The sequence below is a fragment of the Sus scrofa genome, chromosome 10, assembly GCF_054392235.1.
Source record: "Sus scrofa isolate SSC_HxYL_T2T_F1_AM1 chromosome 10, Sscrofa_HxYL_maternal_Yorkshire_Landrace_v2.0, whole genome shotgun sequence".
Classification (NCBI taxonomy): Eukaryota; Metazoa; Chordata; class Mammalia; order Artiodactyla; family Suidae; genus Sus; species Sus scrofa.
Window position 1 is genome coordinate 34,726,235 of NC_139392.1, and position 25,281 is coordinate 34,751,515.

Sequence of the window (25,281 nt, forward strand, 5' to 3'; positions counted from 1 at the left end):
GACCCGAATCCAAGTCTTTTAAAGCCCTGTTCTTGGATTACTCTATCATTCTTCCCCCTGAAAATCATCTTTCCTCTAATAGATGATCCTAAGTTTAATTTCCAAGATTTCAACTACATGCAGGACAGTTCTAATTTATCAGCAGGCTTCCAACCAACCCTGATCAACACTGGATTCTAACACACCTCATCTTGGGTTTTCAACTTCAGACCATTACACTGGTCTTTCCATTAGTCTCGGGGTCCTCAGCCCTGTCTGGACATTAGTGTCACATGAGAAATTTTCTGAAAAATGCTGATGTCTGGGCTCCATCCCAGATCTATTACATCATAATCTCTGAGGGTGGGACCCAAGTGTCACTGTTTTTTTAAGTTTCCAAGTGATGCTAAACTGCATCCATAGTTATAAACCAGTGCTTCAGCTCATGGACTTTTGAGGACAAGAGGGCAAAAGCTGAAATGCTAGAGCTTTGATAGAACATCCCATTCTCCAAAGCTCCATGGCTCTCACTCAGTCATTCAATGAACAGTCAAGATCTTCTATGGGCTAGCTGCTAAGGATACAAAATCAGGAGACCACAGTCCCCACCTCCAGAGGTCATGGTCTAGCAAACTTCCTCCATTTAGTGGGCTGAACCTTTTGGTCAGTACATATCCCCTTCCCACCATGCAGCCCTGCCCTTGCAAACCAGTTTCTGTGGTCTGCAAGAGCCTTGCAGATGATCAACAGCTGGGGCTGAGAAAAGAGATGGCTAATAACCTTCTTCAATGATTCTGTCCTTACTGGAAACTGATCTCGACCCTCTGACATCTTGAAAACCAACCAGCCTTTTCACTATTAGATGTTATCTCTTTCCCATTAGTGGGCCTCCTACAGGCCAAGGCAGATGGAAGAAATACAATTTATTTATGATTGAGTGAATAATCAATTATTAGGGAGATCCATGTAATACTTCTTGCTATTCACCATGGGCAGGTTCTGTTGAAAATGCCGGAAGTCACTTGCTTTCATGTGTTCACAAAGTGTTTGATGACAGTGGAGTGGTTCCAATAAATACAAGTGTTAGGAATGGATGGGCCGAAGTAAGTCTTGGCTTGAACGAGGCTGAGAATACCTCCATCATCAGTAACCAGGTTTCTGTGACATACTTAATCACCAGCAGAAATTGAGTTTTTCAGGCAGCTTCTTGGTTGAGTTATTCACAGATTCTTCTTCTTTTTTTTTTTTAATCTGGAAATACCTTGACATTTGAAAGATGTTAAAAGAATTGCAGATATAAGCAATGATCCATAGGATAATTTGTCTTTCACAAGATAAAATAAAAAGCTGTTATGTTGTCTCTCCTATCAAAGATCATTTATCAGCCTTTAATAAAACATTCTTCTGAGTATACTATCACTTATTATGGACATAATTAAATTCATTATATGGAGTATAATTTCACCCATAAAGAAAATGCATAAGTAGTTAAATCTTTTTCAATGAGTCAAGTAGCAGTATCCACAAGGGATTCCCTCTGAACCAAATTTGCCAAAATAAAAAGTGCCAGATATCTTAATCCAACAGAAACAATAATAATACCAAGCAAGGTGCAATTTGAAAACAATCTTGAAAGACACAGGTCCTCAAAAGCTTTGCTGACTCCAAAGCACAAATTGGCAAGATGACCAAATGATCTCCCTCTGATCCAAGTTTTCTAATGGACAGGCTGTGTTGGGACAGGGTTGGGGGGACATCCTATCTGAGAATGGGAAGCACCGAGGCTTCAATAGCAAGTTAAGCCCCAAGTTGGGTTGTAAGGTCCAGGAAGCTGTGAGTGCCAAGGAAGGAAATCATGTCTGTGCTAGGCCAAGGGCAGCTGCCAAAGTCATGGGTAAGCAAAGCTCCTGACCCAGGGAGATGAAAAATACTGCTTATTTTAAAGATGCAGGAAGAATGTGGTACAACATTGTAAATCAGCTCTCCTTTAATTTATTTTTTTAAATAAAGATGCAGGAAGAAATAAATTATCAAAGTGAGATTGGAGAGTGAATAAAGATATTATGATAGACTGATAAACTCTAGAGTGGGACTGAAAAGAGAGGGATAAGATCGTGATACAATAGTGTGATACTGTAATTTATAATAGGAAATATATTCTTGGTCTTCATCTACTCTTCCTGCTCCTAAAACCCTTGGAATTCTCCAAGTGCTGCTCACAATAAATCTGGCTTTTGTTATGTTTATGAAATGATTCTGGCTCTCAATGACTAAGGATGGAGGCTGCCAGGAAAACCAACTGTGCAATTAAAGGATTGGAACCTTCAATCCCATCTCCCTGACCTCCTGGGAGGGCAGAAGGTCTGGAAGTTGAATCAGTCATCAATGACAGGTGACTTAATCAATCATGCAATCATGCCTATTCAATAAAGTCCCCATAAAAACTCAAAAGACAGGGTTCAGAGAGCTTTCAGCTTGGTGAACCGGAATGCTTTCATGTGCCCCCAGGACTATCCCTAAACTTTGCAAGCACAGAAGCCCCTTTGTTCAGGACCTCACTCTATGAATCTCTTCATTTGGCTGTGGATTTGTATCCTTTAATAGTCTGTGTTAAACAAGGAATCTAGTGAGTAGTTTCCTGAGTTCTGCAAGCCACTTTACCAAATTAATCAAATCCAAGAAGGGGTGGTGGGAATCTGTGATGCACAGGTAACAACCAGGACTGGTCAGAAGTAGGGAGAGTCTTGTGGGACTGAGCCCTTAATCTGTGAAGTCTGACACTATCTCTGGGTAGACAGTGTTGAATTATGTTGAACTGTAGGACATCCAGCTAATGTCAGAGAATTGCTTGGTGGTATGGGGGCAAAACACATACACACTGTAATTGGCATCAAGTTTTGGTTTTTCTTTTTTTTTTTTTGCTTTTTAGGGCCACACCCACAGCATATGGAGGTTCCCAGGCTATGGGTCAAATCAGGGCTGCACCTGCTGGCCTATACCACAGCCACACCAGTTCTGAGCCATGTCTGCAACCTACACTACAGCTCATGGCAATGCTGGATCCTTAACCCACAGAGTGAGGCCAGGGATGGTACCCACATCCTCATGGATACTAGTCTATTCATTTTAGCTGAGCCACAAAGGGAACTCCCTGGATTCAGAATTTTTAACAGAAAACACACAGAACTACAGAAAACCTAATTTGTATCCTCACCACACCAGTAGATTGTAACAACAAAGCTACAGTCAGTGTTTATAGAAAACTCACTGCTCTCAGGCTCTGTACAAAGCCATATGTATGGACAATCTCAATCTCACAACTCTATGGAGAGCATGGTCATGATTCTCATCACATAGTTGGAAAAGCCATGTTATACCAGAGTGAAACAACTGGCCAGAGTCACGCTGACTTTAAGTGGTGGCACTGGTCTTAGAACCAGCAGAGCTCTTGCTCATATCAACACACCACACTGCTTTTGACACAGAAGGAATACTCATAACTAGAAACAGAATGAAGATCCACACCCTGTGACAGGGCCACCAGGAGGAAAAAGGTAAACAAGTGCAGCAACACCAAGATTGTAAGAGGCCAGTGATAAAGACAAAAATCATCCAGTGAAAGACAATTTCTAAGCAGACAGCAATCAACAAAGCTGCAGAGTTAGGCTCAGGGCTAAAGTCAGAGATTGGTCTGGAAACTTGCACTTAACAGCTTCCTAAACTTGAAATTCAAAGCAAAGATCCACAATCTGCCCCTAAAATTAAGAGTTAAGGCTGAGCATTCCCTTTGAGGCTCAGTGGTTAATGAACCCAACTGGAATCCATGAGGATGCAAGTTCAATCTCTGGCCTTTATCAGTAGGTTAAGGATCCGGTGTTGCCATGAGCTATGGTGTGGGTCTCAGATGTGGGTCAGATCCTGCATTGCTGTGGCTATGGTGTAGGCTGGCAGCTGTAGCTCCGATTTGACCCCTAGCCTGGGAACGTCCATATGCCTCAGGTGCAGCCTTAAAAAGCAAAAAAAAAAAAAAAAAAAAAATTTAAGGCTGAAATAATCAGAATAACCTTAGGATTCCACCTTTCACATTTAGGAAAAGGATCTAGGAAGGATTACCCCAAATGAAGCCATATGCAGCCCTCAGAGTATGGGCAGTACCTGACCCAGAACAATATTTGCCAGACCTGAAGACCAAGACCAAATGGCCATGTGAATAGTTGTGTGGATAACTACCAGAGAGAAGGTCTGCGGGGAGAAAACAAGTGGCTGTCCTGCTTCCTTGCCTGTTCTTCTAAGCTGTATGCCAGAGGGAATCAGTTCTACCCTCACAATGTCTTTTTTACCATCGGGAAGTGTTATGCCCACCATTCTAGATCAGCATCTCTCTAGGTGAATATCTCCAACCCCTGAATAGTCCACAGTCACATCTCATGCAAGGTCATTGCAGTCAAGTCTAGCATATCAATCTCCAAAAGGGTACCCAGCATGTAGGATTCTCCCGCACAATTTCCAGTCCCCTTGCCCACCCCTCAAATAAGACATTTGTTACTACTATTCAACTCAAAGGAGAATTTCTCCCTCCCACTTATTCTATAAAGGAGCTCATATTCTAGAACTAACCTTCATAAACTAGGTTAGTTTATTAAATAAAGGCCTTGGTTCCCAAACCTGACAAAGGCACCATCAAAAGCAGGGGATGAAGGAAGGACAAATGGAGGGAGGAAAAGAAGAGGAAGGAAGAGCAGGAGAGAAGAGGGGGAGGTAGGAGAGAGAAAGAGAGAAAAAGAGAGGATGGGGAGAGGAAGCAAAGGAAGAAGAGGGGGAGAAAGCTGGGTGGTGGTTTCTCTCTCTTCCAAAAGGATCAGGGAAACACTAATTTAAAATCACCAGCAAGCAAGTAGTGTTTGTGCCAGTCATAGAAATCTAGTAAAATTTTAAAACTTATTTTTACAATGTAGCATATTCATAGAAAGTCCTCAGATACATATAATTATTACATATATGCCAACAAGGAACTCAGTGACACTCAGCATTATTTTTTTTTTCTTTTTGTCTTTTCATGGCTGCACCTGCAGCATATGGAGGTTCCCAGGCTAGGGGTCCAATCAGAGCTACAGCTGCTAACCTATGCCACAGCCACAGAAATGCAGGACCTGGGGCTCATCTGTGACCTACACCACAGCTCAGGGCAACGCCAGATCCCTAACCAACTGAGCAAGGCTAGGAATCAAACCCATGACCTCATAGTTCCTAGTAAGATTTGTTTCTGGTGCACCATGATGGGAACTCCTAATATTAATTTTTACTTAATTTCTTTTTTTTTAAATGGTACAGTATTTCTATCTTAGCCTAGTGGAAAGGATAAGCATATTTTTTTGTGAAGCCTTAGTTTTATACCCATTAGAAACAAAATAGCAATGTCCCAATATTCCTAACTTTATTTAGCCTAGCTCTAGAAATGTCCACAGATAACTATTCAAGAAAAAATAACATGCAAAAATGGTGAAGGGGAAAAAATTTTTCAATATTTCCACATGACATGTTTGCATTCCTAGAAAATTCAAGGAAATTAACCAGAAAATGACTTGCTCAAAATTACAGATACGAATCTTCAAAAATCAATAATTTTTGCTTACATTGGCACCAGGCAGCTTAAAAATAAAAAATCGGGGGGGGGGGGAAATGCTATTTGCAATAGTAATATAAAAAGTTAAATTCCTTCATATTCATTTAACTTGAGAGGTAGAATGCTTAAAGAAAACTGTGAAACTGATGAAATTTGAATAAAGCAAACGATCTTCCCTGCTCCAAAGGAAAATTTCCAACTTCCTCTGAGAGAAAGAGGAGGAAGCAGAGGCCTGGGCATGATGGGGGACAGGGGGTTTGGCCACAGGCTTAAAAGAGACAATTAAGGGCATAGAGATGGTTCAGATGGTAAAGATGACTATATGCCCTATGTTGACATAAATGAATCCAATAGCTTCTAAGACCTATTGGAATACTTTCTAGAATGGGGCAAACACAGAGTAAATCTCATCTAGAGAAATAAGGAATAACACTTGTTCTTCAAAGAAATGAGAGTGAATCCACCCTATTGGATTGTAAACTATAAAGCTGCCGCCATCAAAACTGGAGGAGTTGTATTAAAAAACAAGTGTCACTGGGCTGCCATACACTTCAGAAACATAATTCAAACTATGGAAGGATTGTAACAAAGTACATATTAGATGCAATACAAAAGTGAAAATGTAACTACTGTTAAATGTCAACTCAAATAAAAATGATTTATTTTCACCCTGGGTCCTGATGATACAAAATAAATTTCAAACAGGCAACAGATTATGTATCAGAACGACCAGAATTATATTAGAAATGAAAAATGAAGATGAGAGCGTGGTCTTACTACTAAGAAATAAAAGAGGAAAAATCAACAGGTGGGAAAATAAATTAAAAGTAATGTAGAAATATGACAAACAGAACTGATAAATCTTTCACTACCCAAAATAGTGCATAGAAAGAACTGAGATAAATCTATACAAAAAGTCCAAATTCAATTCCTTAAGTGGGCCAGAGAAGATGGTCCACTTAACCCAAAGGATATCTACATAGGAAAAATAAAGAGAAATGTACCATTCCTGTTCATCACAGCAAAAGCAACCAAAATAACTTTAATATAATTCTAAACACATTAAGCTAAAATAAGTACAAGTGGGAAAATTCAATGCAAACAAGTAGTGATGGTAGATTATTGTTGCATCCTTTCACTAGCAGCAAAGGGGAACTCCTCCCACATATCCTGGAGTGCTTACGGCTGTTTCCTGGTGGCCATGTGCCACCCCTATCGGAAGCCGAGGCAAATCCATAGAAACAGAGAGTGGACTGGTAGTTGCCTAGGGCTGTGAAGGTTGGGGGAAGGGGGTGGGGAGTGACAGCTAAGGAGTACAAGGTTTCTTTTGAAAGTAACACAAGTATTCTAAAATTGTGATGCTTGCATAACTCTGTGAATATATAAAGTCACTGAATTATACACTTTCAAGGGTGAATTGCATGGTATGTGAACTATGGATCAATAAAGCTGTTCAAAACCACATACACACCCCATTAATAAGACCCTCCCTCCGACCCAGATATGCGGAGGCCTGACGCCAAATTTAATTTGACTTAGGAAAATCAAAAGCTGACAGGATGGTTCTTGTAGCCCAGTCTTTTGGAACAAGTCCCTGCCTGCTAAACATATTACAACTTCTAAATGGAGACCTTGGGTAGAGTTCTCAGCTCTCTTCTCCCACCCTTGCTTAGTCCTGATAGTCCTATCATTTCTTCTTTTTTCTTATTTAAAATCAGTCTAATTCTCTAGAAAAATGGGACCAGCACTAGCTTGTCTTCCCTCCCAACAATTCTGCTAAAAACACACATCTCAATTCAATGTTCAGACCTCAGGTTATGCTCTTCACAACAGGAATGAGACATCTAAGAAAGAGGAAAGCTGTTCTGTATAACTGAGCATAAATCATTGGAAAAGCAGATGGAGAGATCTGGAATGAAGGGACTGAGGAGATGGAGAGGAAAGGGTGATTGAGATGGGAGAATGCTATCTATCCTGCATAATGATTCCAAAGGACCCTCCACTTTTCATGATGTCTACCAAAGCTGCAACATGCCTGGCATGATTGCATGACTTACAGAACCAATGAGGTGGCTAAGTCTGCCATTAAAGGTGCCATGGGGGAAGATTCCAAGGTGGCCTGCCCAGCTTAAGATGGGACCCTGGGACAGGGGAGATCCTGGGATCATGAGTCTGAGATGCTCAAAGAAGTTTTGAAAAGGGCTTTCAGCTTCTTTAAGCCATGCAACATTGGGGGAGTATTAGTGGTATCCCAAGTCATTTTACTCTGAATGTAAGAAACCTACTGAAGCACCCGTGTGACCATGGACACCTGAACAAAGCACTAAATCACACTGCAGCAGCATTAGGCTCAGGTACTATCCTCTCGGTCAGCCACCAACCCTCTTCTTCCTGCAGCCAGACTCTTGAGTGGAAATGCAACTCTAGCCTTTAAAACTCCACTCGGGGATCCAGAATAGCCAAAATAACATATTTTTCTCTGTCATAGGACTCATAATTCTTAATTTCAAAACTTACCACAAAGCTACAATAATCAAGACTGTGATCATGGCATAAGGATAGACTTACACATCAATGGAGTAAGATTTAGAGTATAGAAAAAAACTCCCACATTTATGGTCAATTAATTTTTTACAAGGGTTCCAAGACCACCAAGGGGAAAGACTGCCATTTCAACAAATGGTATTGAGATCGCTGGATATCCACATGTAAAAGAATGAAGTTGGACCTAACATCATACACAAAAGTTCATTGAAAATACATCATCAACCTAAATGTAAGAGCATGAACTTTTAAAACTCTTTAAAGAAAGTATAGGACAAGATCTTCATAAACTTGGGTTAGGAAATGGTTATTTAGATATGACTCCAAAAGCAGAGACCGCAAAAGGAAAAAACAGATAAACATCTTAAAATTAAACACATTTGTGGACTTGGAGAATAGACTTGTGGCTGCCTGATGGGAAAGGGAGGGAGTGGAAGGGATCGGGAGCTTGGGGCTATCAGATACAACTTGGAATAGATTTCCAAGGAGATCCTGCTGAATAGCATTGAGAACTATGTCTGGATACTCATATTGCAACAGAACAAAGGGTGGGGGAAAAAACTTATACATGTAAGAATAACTGGATCCCCATGCTGTACAGTGGGAAAAAATAAAATAAAATGAAAAAACATTTGTGCTTCAGAGGATACCATCAGGAAAGAGATAAAACCCACAGAATAGAAGACAATATTTGCAAAATATATATTCAGTAAGGAACTTATATCCAGAATACATAAAGAACTCAAAACTTAACAATAAAAAGACAAATCAATTTTAAAATGAGCGAAGGAAACAATGATATACCAGATATAACTATTAGAATGCCAAAATATTGATATCACCAAATGTCAGCATGGATATGGAACAATAGGAACTCTTGTTGGTTGCTGGTAGGAATGCAAAATGGTACAGCCACTTTGGAAGATCTAGTGACTATATGACTTTCCAGAAAAGGCAAAAACTATGGAGAGTAAAAAGATCAATGATTACCAGGAGTTAGAGAAGGCAAGAAGGATGAATGGGTGGAGCATGAAGGGCTTTTAGGACAGTGAAACAATTCTGTATGACAGACACTGTAATAGTGAATACATTATATGTCTGTCAAAACCCATAGAATGTTGGAGTTCCTGTTGTGGCTCAGCAGTTAATGAACCCGACTAACATCCATGAGGACACCAGTTCAATCCCTGGCCTTGCTCCGTGGGTTAAGGATCTGGCATTGTCATGAGCTGTGGTGCAGGGCAAAGACTCGGCTCAGATCCTACATTGCTGTGGCTCTGGCATAGGCTGGCAGATGTACCTCCAATTGGACACCTAGCCTGGGAACCTGCATATACCATGGGTGTGGCCCTAATAAGACCAAAATAAAAAAAGAAAAAACAGACAATGTACAACCCCAAGAGTGAATCTTAAATTATGGTCTTTGGGTGATAATGATGTGTTAATGTAGATTCATCAATTGTAAAAAAGGTACCACTGTGATGCAGGATGTTGATAGTTGGAGAGGCTATGTCAGAACGGGAGCAGGGGTTATGTGGGAACTCTCCTACTTTCCACTCAATTTTGCTGTGAACTTAAAAGTGCTCTAAAAAAATCTGTTTAAAAATGATAATGGGCAAAGGATTGGAACTAACATTTCTCCAAAGATGACATACAAATGGTCAATAAGCATAAGAAGAGACACTCCATATCATCAACCATTAGGGTAATACAAACCAAACCACAATGAGACACTAATCCACATCCACTAGAATGGCTAAAATAAAAAACACAGACAATAGCAAGTGTTGATGAGGAAGTAGAGACATTGAGACTCCAATACACTGTGGGCAAGAAGATAAAATAATGCTTTTGGAAACTTGGGGAAAACAGTTTGGCAGTTCTTTAAATGAGTTAACCGAAGTTACCACATGACCCAGCAGTTCCACCTCTAGAGAGAATTAAAAACATATGTCCACACAAAAACTTGCACATGAATGTTCATAACAGTATTATTCAAAGTAGTCAAAAAATGGGAACAACCCAAGTTTCTATCAACTGATGAATTGATAGAGAAGGTTATACACACATAGAGAATATTATTCAGCAATTTTAAAAAGGGACAAACTTCTGATACTTACTACAACATGCGTAAATCCTAAAAATGTCATGCTGAGTAAGAGAAGCTACATACAAGAGGCCCCAGAGAGTATGATTCCATTCACATGAAGTGTCCAGAATAGGCAAATCAACAGAAACGGAAAAAAGATCAGTGGTTCCCTGGAACAGAGGAAGGGGGAATAGGGAATGACTACTAATGAGTTCAGGGGTTATTTGGAGATGATGAAAATATTGTAAAATGAGTTAGTGTTGATAGTTGGACAATTCTGTAAGCACATAAAAGCCACTGATTCATATACTCTAAGTGTGTGAATTTTATGACATGCAAATTATATCTCAATAAATCGGTTATTTAAGAAACAAAAACAAGAAAATTAAAACTCCAATGGAGGCCGAATTCTGCCCAGACGAAACCCAGCCCAGAGCACATCTTTGCTCCTTCCGTCAACACTTACATCTTCTACATTCCTTGGGATATTTAAAAAACTATTTCTTGATGTTGCTACAATGTTTTAAAAAGAAAATAAGCTCAGTATCTTCATTCCACCCAGGACCAGGGAGCAATAAAGTATATTCACAGAAATGACGATGGCACAGAAACAAGAATTATGATTATGTAATGCCATATTTTAGCCGAGAAGTTTATTACAGAATATATTTGTATTTTTTCTTATTTATTTATTATATATATATATATACATATATATATATATATATATATATATATATATATATATATTTTATTTTCCCAGTGTACAGCAAGGGCATCAAGTTATCCTTACATGTATACATTACAATTACATTTTTCCCCACCCTTTCTTCTGTTGCAACATGAGTATCTAGACAAAGTTCTCAATGCTACTCAGCAGGATCTCCTTGTAAATCTATGCTAAGTTGTGTCTGAAAAGCCCAAGCTCCTGATCCCTCCCACTCCCTCCCCCTCCCATCAGGCAGCCACAAATCTTTTCTCTAAGTCCATGAGTTTCTTTTCTGAGGAGATATTCATTTGTGCTGGATATTAGATTCCAGTTATAAGTGATATCATATGGTATTTGTCTTTGTCTTTCTGGCTCATTTCACTCAGGATGAGATTCTCTAGTTCCATCCATGTTGCTGCCAATGGCATTATGTCATCCTTTTTTATGGCTGAGTAGTATTCCATTGTGTATATATACCACTTCTTCCGAATCAAATCCTCTGTTGATGGATATTTGGGTTGTTTCCATGTCCTGGCTATTGTGAAGAGTGCTGCAGTGAACACGTGGGTGCATGTGTCTCTTTTAAGGAGAGTTTTGTCCGGATAGATGCCCAAGAGTGGGATTGTGGGGTCATATGGAAGTTCTATGTATAGATTTCCAAGGTATCTCCAAAAGGTTCTCCATAGTGGCTGTACCAGTTTACATTCCCACCAACAGTGCAGGAGGGTTCCCTTTTCACCACAGCCCCTCCAGCACTTGTTCTTTGTGGTTTTATTAATGATGGCCATTCTGACTGGTGTGTGGTGGTACCTCATGGTAGTTTTGATTTGCATTTCTCTTATAATCAACGAAGTTGAGCATATTTTCATGTGTTTGCTGGCCATCTATTTGTCTTCCTTGGAGAACAGTCTATTCAGGCCTTTTGCCCATTTTTCCATTGGGTGATTGGCTTTCTTGCTGTTGGGTTGTATAAGCTGCTTATATATCCTAGAGATAAAGCCCTTGTCGGGTGCATCATTTGAAACTATCTTCTCCCATTCTGCAAGTTGTCTTTTTGTTTTCTTTTGGGTTTCCTTTGCTGTGCAAAAGCTTTTCAGTTTGATTAGGTCCCATGGGTTTATTTTTACTCTTATTTCTATTGCTTTGGGAGGCTGACCTGAGAAAATATTCATGATGTTGATGTCAGGGAGTGTTTTGCCTATGTTCTCTTCTAGGAGTTTGATGGTATCCTGTTGTATATTCAAGTCTTTCAGCCATTTTGAGTTTACTTTTGTGCATGGTGTGAGGGTGTGGTCTAGTTTCATTGCTTTGCATGCAGCTGTCCAGGTTTCCCAACAATGCTTGCTCAATAGACTTTCCTTTTCCCATTTTATGTTCTTGCCTCCCTTGTCAAAGATTAATTGACCATAGGTGTCAGGGTTTATTTCCGGGTTCTCTATTCTGTTCCATTGGTCTGTCTGTCCGTTTTGATACCAGTACCACACTGTTTTGATGACTGTGGCTTTGTAGTATTTCTTGAAGTCTGGGAGAGTTATGCCTCTGCTTGGTTTTTGTTTCTCAGGATTGCTTTGGTGATTCTGGGTCTTTTGTGGTTCCACATAAATGTTTGGATTGTTTGTTCTAGTTCTGTGAATAATGTCATGGGTAATTTGATCGGGATTGCAATGAATCTGTAGATTGCTATGGGTAGTATGGCCATTTTTACAATATTGATTTTTCCAATCCAGGACATTGGAACATCTTTCCATTTCTTTATATCTTCTTTGATTTCTTTGATTAAAGTTTTATAGTTCTTGGCATATAGGTCCTTTACCTCCTTGGTCAGGTGTCTTCCGAGGTATTTGATTTTGTGAGGTGCAATTTTAAAAGGTATCGTACTTTTGTATTCCTTTTCTAATATTTCATTGCTGGTATACAGAAATGCAACTGACTTCTGAATGTTAATCTTATATCCTGCCACTTTGCTGAATTTATTAATCAGTTCAAGGAGTTTTGGTGTTGAGTCCTTAGGGTTTTCTATGTATAGTATCCTGTCATCTGTGAACAGTGACAGTTTGATCTCTTCTCTTCCTATATGGATGCCTTTTATTTCTTTTGTTTGTCTCATTGCTGTGTCTAGGACTTCCAAAACTATGTTGAAGAGCAGTGGTGAGAGTGGGCATCCCTGTCTTGTTCCAGATTTGAGTGAGAAGGCTTTCAGTTTTTCCCCCTTGAGTATTATATTCACTGTGGGTTTATCATAAATGGCTTTGATTATATTCAGGAATGTTCCCTCTATACCCACTTTGGCGAGGGTCTTGATCATGAATGGATGTTGGACTTTGTCAAATGCTTTTTCTGCGTCTATTGAGATGATCATATGATTTTTGACCTTTTTTTTTGTGAATGTGGTGTATGATGCTGATTGATTTGCGTATGTTGAACCATCCTTGTTCACCTGGGATGAACCCTACCTGGTCATGGTGTATAATTTTTTTGATATGTTGTTGGATTCAGTTGGCTAAGATTTGGTTGAGAATTTTTGCATCTATATTCATCAATGATATTGGGCGATAGTTTTCTTTTTTGGTGGTATCTCTGCCTGGTTTTGGAATGAGGGTGATGGTGGCCTCATAGAATGTCTTTGGGAGTATTCCTTCTTCTTCAACCGTTTGAAAGCGTTTAAGGAGGATGGGCACCAATTCCTCTTTATATGTTTGATAGAATTCGCCTGTAAAGCCATCTGGTCCTCGACTTTTATTTGTAGGGAGTGATTTTATGACCTCTTCCATTTCATTTCTAGTGATTGGTCTGTTCAGTTGGTCTGTTTCTTCTTGATTCAGTTTTGGCAGGCTGTAAGATTCTAGAAAATTGTCCATTTCTTCCAGATTGTCAAACTTGTTGCCATATAGTTGTTGATAGTATTCTCTTATGGTTTTTTGGATTTCTGCTGTATCTGTTGTGATTTCTCCTTTTCCATTTATAATTTTGTTTATTTGGGTTCTTTCTCTCCTCTTTTTAGTGAGTCTGGCCAGGGGTTTGTCAATTTTGTTCACCTTTTCAAAGAACCAGCTCTTGGTTTTATTAATTTTCTCTATTGTTTTTTGAATCTCTATTTTATTGACTTCTTATTTGATCTTTATAATTTCCTTCCTTCTGCTGACTTTAGGTCTTTTTGGTTCTTCTATTTCTAATTTGTTTAGGTGGAGGATTAAGTTGTCCATTTGGGATCTTTCTTCTTTTTTGAGAAAGGCCTGTATTGCTATAAATTTCCCTCTGAGCACTGCTTTCGCAGCTTCCCATAGATTTTGAGAGGTTGTGTCTTCATTATCATTTGTTTCAAGGTAGTTTTTAATTTCCTTCTTGATTTCTTCATTGACCCATTGGTTTTTTAGTAGCATGTTGTTTAGTGTCCATGTAGTAGGTTTTTTCTCTTTGCTTTTCCCATGGTTGATTTCTAAGTTCATGGCATTGTGGTCAGAGAAGATACTTGAGATAATTTCTATGCTCCTAAATTTATTGAGCTTTGTGCCCCAATATGTGGTTGATTCTTGAGACTGTTCCATGAGCATTTGAGAAGAATGTGTATTCTGATTTTTTTGGATGTCGTGTCCTGAAGATATCAATGAAGTCTAACATTTCTATTGTTTCCTTTAGGACCTCTGTTGCTTTATTGGTTTTCTGTCTAGAGGATATGTCCATTGATGTGAGGGGGGTATTAAGGTCTCCTACTATGATTGTATTCCCATCAATATCTCCCTTTATGTCTGCTAATATTTGTTGTATGTATCTGGGTGCTCCTATATTTGGGGCATATATGTTGACGATAGTAACATCCTCTCCTTGGATGGATCCCTAAATCATTAAGTAGTGTCCTTCTTTGTCTTTCGTAATGTCTTTTGTTTTAACGTCTATTTTGTCTGATATGAGTGTTGCGACTCCTGCTTTTCTGTCACGTTTATTGCCATGAAATATTTTTTCCCACCCTTTCACTTTCAATCTATATGTATCCTTTATCCTAAGGTGAGGTTCTTGTAGGCAGCATATGGAAGGTTTTTGCCTTTTTATCCACTCAGCCACTCTGTGTCTTTTGATTGGGCATTCAGTCCATTGATATTTAAGGTGATAATTGATAGATGATTATTTATTGCCATTTTGAACCTCGTGTTCCAGTTGATTCTATGGTTCTCCATTCTTCCTTTCTTTCTTTTTATTTTTGGTTGGATAGTCTCCTGTTATTATCTGTTTGAGTGGTTTTTTTTTTCATTTTTTGCGAATGCAGTGTTAGGTTTTGGCTTGTGGTTGCCCTGTTTTTTAAGTATGCTAACCCTTCCCATAATTGTGTGTTTTAGCCTGATGGTCCTATAAGTTCAAACACTTCATTACTATATTAAAATTAAGAAGAGAAACATACAAACAAAAAAAAGGGTCTATTTATTTCCTAACATCCCTTGCCCACGTTTTATGGTTTTGATGACTCTTTTTTATTTTTAATTTTATTTTGTTTGAAGCATGTTCATGATTAAATCTGTATTCTGGCTTATTTGAGTGACTGCTCTCTGATTGCAGTTTCCTCAGTCCTAGTTCTTCCTCTTCTTCTTCATCTTTTTTCACTTCTGTTTTCTTCCCATTCCTTCCTTTCTTGTTGGTTTAGAGAAGCCCTTTCAGTATTTCCTTTAACCTGTGTTTCATGTTGCTGTATTTTTGTTTGTTGGAAAAAAAATTTATTTCCCCTTCTATTTTAAATGATATTCTTGCTGGATAGAGTATTCTAGGTTGCATATTTTTTCCTTTGAGCACTTTAAATATCTCTTGCCATTCCCTCCTGGCCTGTAGTGTTTCTGTAGAGAAATCAGCTGATGATCTTATGGGGGTTCCCTTGTGGGTAACATTCTGCTTTTCTCTTGCTGCCTTTAGGATCCTCTCTTTATCACTAACTTTTGCTATTTTTATTATATTGTGTCTTGGTGTGGGTCTATTTGGGTTCAATTTGTTTGGGGCCCTCTGTGCTTCCTGTTTCGTGAACTCAGTATCCTTTAGATTTGGGACATTTCCAGCAATAATTTCTTCAAATATATTTTCCATTCCCTTATCTTTTTCTACTCCTTCTGGAATTCCTATTATGCGTAGATTGGCCTGCTTTATATTATCCCATAGGTCTCTTATATTGCTTTCAAGTTTTTTTGATTTGGTTTTCTGTCTGCTGACCTGATCGGGTGATTTCCATTATTCTATCTTCCATATCACTGATTTGTTCTGCATTATTCATTCTGGTTTTTACTGCCGTTAGTTCAGTTTGCGTCTCTGCAAATGAATGTTCTAGTTTCTCTTGGCTCCTCCTTATATTTTCTAGTTCCTTTCTGAGGGTATCTGCGTTACTGTACATATCTTCTCTTAATTCCTTCAGTATTTTTCCCTATTTCTCTTTTGAACTCTAGGTCTGTCAGACTGCAGAGATCTGTTTCATTGTTGACTGTGTTAGGTGAGTTCTCCTGTTGGTTTGACTGGGGATGGTTTCTCAGCTTCTTCATCTTGCTTGTTGTTTTCTTTCTCCTGAGGGAGTTGTACTCTCCTTGACCAGGCAGTGTTTGCCTTGTCACTGCCGTGGAATGATTCCTGAGGGCTGGTGTTGTTGGTCCGTCTTTTTTGAGGCAGTATTGCTTTTCTGGAGAGTTGATGGGGCTAACAGGGTCTCTTTGAAGCCAAGGAGGACTTCCTGAAGGCAGACAGGACTGGGATGTCCACACTACGATGGTAGCAGATTTCACTCAGTCAGTCAGAGCTTGCTCTGGTGTTTTTAGGCTGTGGGGTTCTTGCAGAGTGTTGTTGGTGTTGGGAAGCTGTTCCTCAGGAGTGCAGCACCCCGTGAGGTCTGGAGCAGCTGTCTGGGTCACTGAGAACCCGGGAGGCTCTTCCCTAGGGCAGCCCAACTCAGAAGGACGGCCTGAGAATGTAGGCAGATCTTTTCACAGTCTGGCCAAGCTTGTTGTAGCTTTTCTGGGCTGCATGGGGTCCTGCAGAGAGCTGGCATTCCTATGCAGCCGTTCCGCAAGAGTTTGGCTCCCCCCAAGAGCTGCGGCAGCTATCTGGGCCACTGTGAACCCAAGAGGCTCCTCCCCAGGGCGGTCTGACTCAGAAAGACTCTCCGAGAACTAGGCAGAACTTTTCATGGTCCGGCCAGACTTGTTGTAGCTTTTCTGGGGTTTGGGGTCTCCTGCCGAGAGCTGGACGTCCTGTGCTGTTGTTCTGCGGAAGTGCATCTCCTAACAAGAGCTGGAGTGGCTATTTGGGCTGTTGTGAAGCCAGGAGGCTCCTCCCCAGGGCAGCCTGACTCAGAAAGACCATCTGAGATCTCTTGACGACTGGCCAGGCTTGTTGCAGCTTTTCTGGACTGCAGGAGTTCCTGCCTGGAGCTGGCAGTCCTATGCAGCTGATCCACTAGAGCTTGGCACCCCCTGAGGGCTTGGGCGGCTAGCTGGGCCACTGCCAACCCAGGAGGCTCCTCCCCAGGTCAGCCCGACTCAGAAAGACCGTCAGAGAATTAGGCAGATCTTTTTGCGGCCTGGCCTGGCTGGTTGTAGCATATCTTGATTGCAGGGGGTCCTGACTGGTGCTGGAAGTCCTATGCAGCTGATCCGCAAGAGCTCGGCACCCCCTGAGGGCTTTGGTGGCTTGCTGGGCCACTGCCAACCCAAGAGGCTCCTTCCCAGGGCAGCCCGACTCAGAAAGACTGTCCGAAAATTAGGCAGATATTTTCATGGCCCGGTGAACCTTGTTGTAGTTTTTCTGGGCTTCAGGCCTTTTCTCAGGGGCTGATGGTGTTTCGTGCTGCTCTGCAGGGGTGTAGACCCTCCAAGGGGCAAGCAGGCCTGTTCAGGGACAGCCCCTGCAGTGGTAGGCTTCAGGCAGTTGTTGAGGCCAGCCCTTCCTGACAGCAGGCAGCCCCAGGTCCAGCGAGTGCATACAGGGTGGTGGGGGTGGGGGGAGGGGATGCACTGGGAAGCACAGTGTTCTGACAGCTAGCGGGCCAGTAAGCTTGCTGTGGTGTGGGGAGTATTCTATGCGGACCCACCCCTTCTTCTCTCCCCTCCCCAGCATGGGCACAGACCAGGCTCTTCTCCCAGGTTCCCTCTGATGTGGCTTTCCACTTCCCCACCCCTAGAGTATTGCTCCCTTCCCCTGTGACAGCTTTGTTTTCTAGTCTCCCAGGCAGTCTCTGCCCCATTAAACATGAAAGACTGGTTTCTAGACCTCCCAAGCAGTCTCTGCTCCACCCCACCCCACCAGCCCTTTCCTGGGAACTAACCTCTGGTGCCAAGGTCTCGGTGCCCAGCCCCCACCCAGGTGTCTCAATTTTTGGTGACTGTGCCCGTAGTTCAGATGTTCCGTTCAGTTCTTGATCTGCTTTTCAGAACTCCAACTTACTGCTACATTCTTCTCTGCATCTGGAGATTCCTCCCCTTCATTTGATCTTTCCCATGAGTAGGTGGCTTTCCAGGGTGCATGATCCCTTTCTCCTCCAGAGTTCCCTTTCAGGAGTGCCCGTCCATCTCAGATTCACCTTCTCTCACTCTCCTCTTTTCTCGTGTTTTACCTAGTAATGTCACAAAATTCTTGCCATTGTTGGAGTCTAGGTTCTTCTGCCAGCGATTGGTTGCTGTTCTGTGCAAGTCATTTATCCTGTAGATGTGTTTTTTGTGTGTGTGTTTGTGGGAGAAGGCGAGCGTATCCCCCTACTCTTCCGCCATCTTGTTATCTCCCTCTTTCCTATTAAAAAGGAATGTATCTGAAGGTTCTTGTAAATAAGTGAGTTACTATGTTGACTATATGAATCTGTATGCCAAAATTATATCGATAACCTACACCTTCTGTAATATCACTGTTATATAAAGTGACGTGTTTCTGGGTGAGTTTGTAACTTTATTTCTTAGATTTCCTTTCCCTGGGAAATTATTCACTCTATCACTAAAAAGTCATTTGACAATTTCAAATATGGCAAAGCTAAAACTGGTTGATTTTCAGTTGTCATTTCAGTGCTTATTCTAAGCTTCTCTCACCTTTCAATCCTGTGAATGTAACCCTTGAATTATTTACTTGTGCTCACTGAGTCTTGGCTTGCACAAGGTCCCCTCAACAGAGTGTACATCGCACTTTCATTATTCACCTCAAACAACATTCACAAACGTTCTGCCTTCAAACAGTCTAAAGAGTTTTTATTGTGCAATCTCCCAAATTATGTAAGTTTTTTCATTTCTGATTTCAGATGTTTTATGCTGCCTTTCATTCTTACCATCACTGTGTCATTTCTTGCCTGCCTCCTGTGGGAAGAGCACAGAGTGAATCACTCACTTGACATGTGTTATTTCATTTAATTTTCATAGCAAGCCCATCACATAGGAATCATCAGAGCTTATTGAGCCAAGGCACAGAGAGGTGTTAAGTTGCTCCAAAACAGCTCATCATGAGTGGCAGAATCAAGGTTCCTACCACAGTGCACAAGACTCTGAAGTCAGAGCTCTTCCCTTCTATTAAACATCCTCACATCCCTATATCCCTCCCTTAGAAGTTCTTAAATTACAAAGAACAAAACACCTCCTGCACAGAACTCTGAAGCAAATGTTCTGTTCAGTCAAGTTCATTAGCTGGTTGTCAGGAGAAATCCCCAGAAAATGCCTGTTATCTGTGCTTTCAGTCAGTAAATGTTGAAAACTCTGCATCTGTGAATTCTTTGTCCTTCTTCGCTCCTTGCCAACCAGCTCAGTATTCTGCTGCCAACACAACCTTTCTCTCCTCTCCCTGTAACTTGATACCCCATGCTTGATTCACACTGGATTCCAAATCAATAGTAAATTTTTAGCCAATTGAAAATCCAGACTACTTCCCACTCCTGCTTGGCACTCACTTCCCATCTCCCTCTGGCTGTCTTCTATTCCCATGACCATCAAATTGAGCTTTCACCTATTATCTCTGCTCATGCTCTGTTATTTCAGGTCTGAGCAAAGCAATGGAGACAGTTCCTTTCTTTCAGCGTTGGTGCTCTCTAGGAGGTTAATGTGGCAATATTTGTAATGATTATGAAAAGGAGGCTTTACTTTGATGCTTCCCACCTGTAGCTACAGTTCTGGCTTTATTTTTATGGCCAGATTTTTGGCATCTGGGAATATGACTCTAAGACTACAAAATATTTCAGTGGCAAAGGGAAAGATTCTAATATTCAACCTCTGCAGTAATAATAGCTTCTATTTAAGCTCCTACCATGTGTTAGGCATTATTCAGGGTAAACTGTATTAGAGGTATGACACATTAATTTATCCACATGACAACCCTGTGAATTCTGTTAGTCCCATTTACAGATGAGGAAATTGAGACAGAGGGAGTTAAGAAATTGACTCATCATTATCAGCTTAAAAGTGGCAGCCTCAGGATTCCAACCCAGGCAGTCTAACTCTAGTAATGTTTATTCATTCTGCATCTCTGCCCAATGGTGGGTGAATCCTGGAAAGAGCTCTGTATCTGAAGCTAGGAAACTGGAATGCGTCCTGGCCCTGCCACTTATTAGAGGGGAGAGGGCACTCAATTTTCCTATTTGTAAAATAAGGACAAGCTGGGCTGATGTGATATTCAGTGAGAGTGGTGCACATGAAAGTGCTTTGTGAGCTACAAAGCAAAGGCTAGAGGTGGCATCATGAGCGTTGTCTCCTCATATTACTCTCCTTGAGATGCAGCCTCGGTTCATTTAGATTTGATTCAAAGCACATGATGTGTCTGCAAGGTGCTGGCATTAATAACCATCTAATATTTTGTCAAGCTAGTGGGTTGCTTTATCACCATTTCTGCTCTATCCAAATTATGAAAATGCCCAGGTTTTGCCCCTTTGAAAGAACATAAAATATTGGCAGATTTCTGAAATTAGGCTTCAATTGATATTGGAGTTCCATTTTAAAAGACCTACTGACACCAAAGTCCAGTTTGTTGAGGAGCCCCAGGCCCCCCATACATGCAGGGAGTGATGCTTCGGAAGAGCCTCCAAGGGTTGTTGGTTCTTGGAAGGTATAGGGTCTGCCCCTGCTCAATTTTCTGTGCCCAGTTCCTGAGCAGCTTGATTTCTAGGGAAAATACCTAATTGCTGGTGTGGCAGTATCTTAGGTAGGAAACAGCAAGGCATAGTGGAAGGAACACAGGGAGATTTGGGTCCTGTTGAATGCTGGCTCCTCACAATATCACCAGATTCCCTGCAGTTAAGACCAGGCTGAGTTTATTGCTTGCCTCAGTCAAGCAAGCACCACCTAGATGGAGTTTTAACTTCTCAGAGCAAGGAGAGTGAAGTTGGGACATTTAGGAGGCTTTGAAGAAGCCTTAACTAGGACTGGATGAGGATCAGCTATAATAGTTTAAGACTAGTGAACACAGTAAGCCAAGAGGGGTCACGGAGCCATTTGACGCTATATTGGTAAAACCAGGCAGTTTGAAGTAGGTTTTGGGAAGTCTCTGGAGTGAATAACAATGTCATTTGCAACTTTTATCTTCCTGGCCAAGAGTTTCCTGGGAGAGCAGAGCATGTTGATGAAGACAGTGAAATAGTAGTTTTGTCAGTGAAGTCAGCAGAACTGTCCCACTAGTGTAGACAGTGAGCCATGATGGTATAGACAGTTTTTAGCTCTCAGCCTGACCCCTGGTGGGAGCTTACCAGATGTGTGACCTAGGTCATTATCTGTGAAATGGTGATGCTCATACTGACTTTACAAGATATGTTTGAGGATTGAATCATAGGATACATATAAAATACCTTGAACAGAATAAGTACTCAACTACTAGCAAGTTTCTGAACTTTCAGAAATAACATCTGCAATCACTGTGAAGAACTTGTCTTTGCATAGTAGGAAGCTGCTATCCTAGCTGATGGTTTGAGAATCATGCTGCTGTGGCCATGACCCCTGGCAGCAGAGTGGATGTGCTGCACCGTACCTTTCTCTCCATGTGACTGAGCTCCTGATCAAAATCTTGTGCAGGGAATTCCATGGTGTCTCTTGGGGTTAAGGATCCAGTGTTTTCTCCACTGCAGTGTGGGTTTGATCCCTGGCCCAAGAACTTCTGTATGTCATGGGCATGGCCAAAAAGAAAAGGAAAAAAAAAACTTGTCCAGTGCATCTACTTGTTAGAAACTAATTCACACACAGAAGTCCAGCTGCAAGGGCATCTAGGGAATATTGTTTTTTTGCCTTTCTGGCCTCTGTATGCTACGGAGAGGTTGGACTGGGTATAGAGCAAAGCAGTTCATGTTACCCACCACAGACAGCATGCTATTGAAGCTTAACTCTCAAGGCACGGGTGGCTTCCTGAGCAAGGAACCCCATGCTCTCTGCTCTTTCCCCATCTTTGTCATTTCACTGCCCATTAGACTCCTAACCACCAAAGGGAGCAAAGGCAAGGAGAGGACGAGAAATAAATTGCTCTGCTTTGCTTCTTGCAGACGAAAGAGGTAAGGTGAAAAATTATTGGCTTATGGCATAATACACAGTGCATCAGAGTTAAAGAATTACACTTGAGTCTCTTGGCAGGTTTGTTGTCCCCATTCTGCCCATCCCAGATTTGGGGCAAGGAGATGAGCCCCATGACCCAAATAGTGAGCATATCCTTCCCCTCCCGCCTCCACCACACCTGCACTTAGCCTGCTTTTCATTTAGTCATTCAACAAGCAGGCCACATGCCACAGTTAGATGAGAAATTGGTACCTCTCCTGGGCACCCAAACATTTCCCACCACCATCTTGCAAATCCCTTTGAGATCACTTTTCTGAATGAGGGAGGGAAAGAGCTCTGTTTGAAGAACATGGAAGCCCGCATTTTTGCTGTAGGCCAGCCCATTTCTCTGCTGTGTGTTATGTTCAGCTTAGGCAGCCATACCATAGACTGGGTGGCTCAAAGAACAGGTATGAATTTTCTCACAATTCTAGAGGCTGGAAGTCCAAAATCAAGGTGTCAGCAGGTTTAGTTTTTCCTGAGGCTCCTCTCCTTGGCTTGCAGATGGCTACCTACTTGCTGTCCTCACAGCCTCTTCCACGTGTGTGCACATCTTATAGGGACCCTGTGGATAAGGGGCCCATTCTAAGGCTCTCCTTCCACTTAGTTACCTCTTGAAAGGGCTTCTCTCCAAGTATAGTCACACTGAGGGTTAGGGATTCAATATACAATTTGGGAGGCCATACACTGTGTGGTCTTGGACAAGTCCTGTCCTGTCTGGCTCAGTTTTGTGCATAACCTGAGAGGACTGGGGCATAAGGCTCCCTTTCAGCTCTTTGACTCTATCATTTCTTTGGGGACGTTCAACTCCTAAGTGACAACTCAAGAAGTGACTTGTTTTCTTGAAGCAAGACCAATGGCTTCTACCATGCTGTGACCCCCTTCCCACTGCAGAGTCCATTCCTGCTAAGTTTACATCAGTCTTCTAGCCCTTTCCACACTCTCTGCTTTGTACTTGTACTGATTTGTTGGCACATCTGTCTTCCCCAGTCTTTACACACAGAGACTCTGCTTTTTCTTCTTAGCTTTAAAAAGAAAGGTAGAGTTCCCGTTGTGGTGCAGCAGAAACCAATCTGACTAGGAATTGTGAGGTTGTGGGTTTGATCCCTTGCCTTGCTCAGTGGGTTAAGGATCCAGCATTGCCATGAGCCATGATGTAGGTCAAAGATGTGGCTCGCATCCCGCATTGCTGTGACTGTAGCAGAGGCCAGCAGCTGTGGCTCGGATTCGACCCCTGGCCCAGAAAATTCCATATGCTGCAGGTGAGGCCCTAAAAAAGCAAAACAACAACAAAAAACCCTACCATACATGATTTGCAAACAGGAAACACCAATACACTGCTCCAGGCCCCCCTTTAGTTTTTGTCTGTTTGTTTTACCTCTAGTAAGGAGACTGTCACCTGCTCCCTCTGTATTTTCATTCCTCACCCCTTTACCAAAAAAGACCACTTATTTTATCACCAGTGGTGATGGGGTCACATCAGATAACATTTGTGATGTTCAAGAAGTACAGTCAGGGGAGCTTCTGTGTTATTACAGACATAATCTGTTACCTTTGTTAGGGGGCAGGAAGGGGCCTCTCTGGAAGTGAAGGTTAATGTTCATTTTCACAGTAAAGTATAAAAGGGCCCTAGGAGTGATTAAAACTTTCCATAGTGTTTACACTCTCTCCGCTTGTTTGGCCTGTGCTTTTGATCCCATCTAAGGCAGGAGGTGTATGATTCAGAGCCTTAGCTGATCTGCATAATCCATTAAAATGTCACTTTTTTAATTGCAGAAGCTATTCTTCTGAAGCTCACACCCGCTGTTGCTGCTAGAATTTACAGCCATGACACGGTGTGATTTGTGTTTGGAACGAAGGTAGCCACCTCTTCTATCCCAGGCTTCTATCAATAATACTGCTCAGTTCATCCTCAGAAACTGGGGGTGAGTGGGATTGACTCCCCCACCAGGAAGTTCTGTCTTCTTGTAAAACCTTTGAGGACCTGCTTCTCTCTTTCAGAAATTGCTGTGCTGGTACCATGTTCTATACAGGGCAGTTTTATATGCAGCATCAAGTAAGACTGGACTTTGAGGGAGGCTTTGGTAATTGATTCCTCATAGTAAATTGCTGATGGCTGTTGGCCCATGAAATTTCAGAAGGCGCTTTCATTAGTGTACATCAAAGGGACTTGCTGGGACAGCGTAGGAATGCTTGTTTCTGGATTCCCAGAACTGTTTGTCTCGAAAGCAGCCAGATTTTAGGGACACTGATATTGGACTCAGGCTTCTAAAGTGCTGGCCAGAAAGATGAGGGGGGCAGGTAGCCATGAGAACAAAGGTGTGGGGATGCTGGAGAGGACGTGGGAGCAGCCAGAGAGGAGAGGGAGGAAAATCACCTAAAACATGGCAGTGTGAAAGTCTAGACTCCGGCGGAGTAAGAAACAAGATAAAGTGACTGCAAGGGTTCCCAGAGTTGCTGTTCCTCACAGTTAACTAACTGTGGTGCTTCTCCAAGTGTGGATCACTCAGGCCCTGGAGAGTCATCTCAGTAGGTGTAGGGTGGTTCTAGCCAGACAAGAAGCTGGGTTTGAGAACCACCAAGACAGGAGAAAAAAAAACAGAAGGGAAAGCAAGAGGGAACAGCATGGTACTGTGGAAAGAATAAGGGCTAGGGAGTCACACACAGCAAGTTCAAGTGCCACCTATGTAGGTCACCACTGGAAACTCCATTTCCTCTTCCTCCTTTCCATCTGTGCTTTTCCAGGCTCCTGAGAAACCAGAAACCTAAAATTGACTTTTCAATGGCTCCAGCACAGACAGGGTTCAGCCAATCAGAGGCACTTCCATGATACCCACCG